We start from the raw sequence: 4,092 nt of genomic DNA, 5'->3' as shown, positions 1-4,092 counted from the left end.
CTGTGCAAGTAGAAAGCCACCAGACACACTGCCTCCGCTCTGTAATTCTGTCTGCGTGGAATGCCTGCTCTCTGTTCATTTTTCATGGCCCTACTGCCCTCTCCCATGGGGCTGGTACTTCATCTGTTCTTTCTAGATTATATACAGCACCACGTTATAGTCAATGACTGAGTATCTATGTCCACTGAGTATCTGAAACCATGAGGCCCCCTTCTACCAGTTCCTTTCTGTATCCCTAGCAGGGGCTTACATGGCCTGCCCCTCAAAGCAGCTGTTCATTAGCCATGACTAAAGTAAGGCAGCAGTTAGGTCACTTGACTCAGGTTACAAAATTAGAAAGTGGTGAAAAGCAAGGACCTACAACCAAGATTGCCCAGCAAAGCTTTCATTTAGAATCGAAGGACAGATAAAGAGCTTCCCAGACAAGAAAAAGCTAAAAGGAATTCAACACCAAACCAGTATTATAAGAAATGTTAAGAGAGACTTCTATTTAAGAAGGAAAAAGATAATATGAATAAAATGGCAATAACGATATATCTATCAACAATTACTTTAGATGTAAATGGATTAAATACTCCAATCGAAAATAGGGTAGCTGAATAGATAAGAAAATAAGACCCTTACATACGCTCCCTACAAGAAACCTACTTCAGATCTAAAGACGCACACACTGAAAGAGATGGGAAGATATTTCATGAAAATAGAAACAAAAAAGCTAGGGTAGCTACACGTATACCAGACAAAATAGACTTTAAAACAAAGGCTATAACAAGACAAAAAATCTCACTTCTGAGTATTTATCCAAAGAAATACTAACACTACTTCCAAGGGACATATGAATCCATACGTTCATTGCAGCATTTACTATTTACAATAGCCAAGATATGGAACTAACCTGGGTGTCCTCAGTGGATGAATGGACAAGATGGTACATATATACAATGGAATACTACTCAGCCATAAAGAAAGAATGAAACCTTGCCATCTGCAACAAGGATGAACCTGGAGGGTATTGTGCTGAGTAGAGTAAGTCAGACGGAGAAAGACAAATGCCATATGATTTCACTTATACGTAGAATTAAAAAAAAAAATCCATATCCAGTGGCATTAGACCCTTCAATCAGATGCTAGTCCCATCTTATGATATGATATCTATGAAGAGTAATTTCTATCATGAAAAATGTCTTAAGAAGAAAATTATGCCATAGGAATTTTTTCTGTTTTGAAAACCATATACCTGGGGATCATTCCTTAAATAAGGAATTGGCCAAAAGGAAAAAAAAAATTCGTTAGTGAGTGGACAGTGTGAGGGATCTCATTACCTGCACTCACAGCCGTATCCCAAAACATTCAGTTTGACCTCTCACCTCAGAAACCTTCTGGGGTTTCCTCACTGATCTCTATTTAATGTCCTCACCATGCAGCTGTCCACCTCTTAGGAGAAAAAAAAGTGGCTGACACAGATTTGAACTCAGGTTGGTCTGATCCTAAAACCTGTGCTCTTCTTTTTTTTTTTTTTTACCATATCATGCATGTTTAATATTTTGTTATTTATATATGACTATATATACATTTTGATTAAATTTACTGGGGGTAACACTGGTTAATAACAGCATGTGAGCATATAATTATATAAATTATATATATAAATTTTGATTGAATTTATTGAGAGTAACATTGGTTAATAACATCATATGAATTTCAGCTGTGAGACTTTGTGATGCAACATCTGTATACCCTATTTTGTGCCCACCATCTGAAGTCTAGTCTACCTCCATCACCATCTATTCAACCCCCTTTACCCTCCTGTTGTCTGTGTCTCTGAGGGGTTTTTTTTTTGCTTATTTTTATGTTTATTTTGTTCATTCATTTGTTGCTTTTTGTTTTACATCCTACATATGAGTCAAATCATATGGTTCTTGTCCTTTTCCATCTGACTTATTTTGCTTAGCATAATACTCTCAAGATCCATCTATATTGTTGCAAATGACAATATTTCTTTTTTTATGGCAGAGTTGCATTCCACTGTTAATACGTACCACATCTCCTTTATCCAATCTTCCATCGAAGAACACTTGGGTTGTTTCCATGTCTTGGCTATTGCAAATAATGCTGCAGTGAATATAGGGGTACATATATCTTTATGGGTGTTTTCAAATTTTGGGGGGTAGATACCTAGAAGAGGGATTACTAGGTCTCATGGCAGCTCTATTAATTTTTTGAGGAAACTGCATACTGTTTTCCATAGTGGCTGCACCAATTAACGTTCCCACTAGTAGTGCACGAGGGTTCCCTTTTCTTCACATCCTCTCCAACACATGTTATTGCTCGTCTTATTGATAATTCTTAACAGATGTGAGGTGGTATCTCATCGTGGTATTGATTTGCACTTTCCTTATAACTAGTTATGTTGAGCATTTTTTTCATATATCTGTTGGCCACCTGTATGTCTTTGAAAAAATATCCGTTCAGGTCCTCTGACCATTATTTTATCAGATTTTTCATTTTGTTGAGTTCTATGAGTTCTTTATATATTTTGGATATTAGCCCTTTATCGGGGGTATTGTTTGCAAATATCTTCTCCCATTTTGTTGGCTGCCTTTTTGTTTTGTTGATGGTTTTTGTTTGTTTGTTTTTGCTGTGCAGAAGCTTTCTAGTTTGATGTAGTCCCATTCATTTGTTTTTGCTTTTCCTTCCTTTGCCTTTGGGGTCAAGTTCACAATAATTCCTCTGAGACCAAGGTCCATTAGTTTAGTGCTCCCATGTTACCTTGGTTGTTCTGCCTGAGGTAGTGAGCTGTTTTCTTGTTTAGATACTGCTTTCAACAATTCAGAAGTTGATAGGCTGGGTACTTTTTTGTTTTCCAGTACATGGTATTGTAGTGCAGGTTTTTGTTTTCTCACCTATTTACACCTCTGGGATCACAGCGGAGCGGCATCTTTAGTTAAGGAAAAGGCTGCACATCCGCTGGGATGCGGGGTGTACCTTGTGACCAGCTCACCTCAGATACAGGGCACTACCACTGTGGTGGGGGTATGTGGCAGGTGGTAGAGACTAGTTTCTGAGCTCCTAGCACTACCTCCTTTTTACTAATGGTCAGTGGCCCTACTGTGTTTCTGAGGTGTCTCTGTTACCTCTACTAGGCTGTTAGGATGGTGGGACAGGGCAGGCAAGTTGATGATTTCACAGCCCCTCTGTACTGTTGTGTTTTTTTTAAATGTTTTATTTTTATAACTTCCTGCTTTTTTTTGTCTTTATTGAAATATAATAGACAACTAGTTGCTTGCATTTACATTGTACAATTCAATGAGTTTTTTTCAATTATAGTTGGCATACAACACAGCGTCAGCTGTACAGCATATTGATCAGAGATCCACACAACTCAAAAGCGCTCACCCCACCAAATCTAGCACCCCTTCTCCCCTCGACAATCATTCCAATATTATTAACCATCTTCCGCATGCTGTACTCTACATCCCCATGTCTACTTTGCAACCATCCACCTGCACCTCTCAATCTCTTTGCCTTCTCTTCCCCCCAACGCCCCTCCCGTCTAGTATCCCTCAAAATATTCTCTGTATCCATGAGTTTATTTCCACTTTTGTTATTGTTGTTGATTTTGTTCTTTAGATTCCTCATGTAAGTGAAATCATGCGATATTTGTCTTTCTCTATCTGACCCATTTCATTCAACTCTAGATCCCTCAAGGCAATATCTTTTTTCATCCCCTTCCTTTTAGTCTATGTATCTCTTTTAATCTGAAATGAGTCTCTTGTAGGCAGCATATGGAGGGGTCTTGTTTTCTTATTTTTTCAATCACTCTATCTTTTGGTTGGAGCACTTAATTCTTTTCCATTCGAGGTACTCGTGGATAGGAATGTAATTATCACCATTCTTTATTCCTGTTTTTGATACATGTTTTTTTCTTAAAGAAGTTCCTCCAACATTTCCTATAATACTGGCTTGTTGAAGACAAATTCCTTTAGCTCATTTTTGTCTGGGAAGCTCTTTATCTGTCCTTCAACTCTAAATGATAGCTTTTCTGGATAAAGTATTCTTGGTTGTAGATCCTGGGTTGTCATCATGGGAAAT

At 38.0% G+C, this 4,092-nt stretch overlaps 1 protein-coding gene across 1 annotated transcript in view; it reads left to right on the top strand.

The window, feature by feature from the left end:
• ENOSF1 (enolase superfamily member 1) overlaps positions 1-4,092 on the top strand; it is a 26,895-nt gene that overhangs the window by 19,281 nt on the left and 3,522 nt on the right.

The sequence above is a fragment of the Pteropus alecto genome, unplaced genomic scaffold (assembly GCF_000325575.1).
Source record: "Pteropus alecto unplaced genomic scaffold, ASM32557v1 scaffold146, whole genome shotgun sequence".
NCBI classification, from domain to species: domain Eukaryota; kingdom Metazoa; phylum Chordata; class Mammalia; order Chiroptera; family Pteropodidae; genus Pteropus; species Pteropus alecto.
The sequence above is the reverse complement of the archived record's forward strand: the minus strand, read 5'-3'. Positions and strand labels throughout refer to the sequence as shown.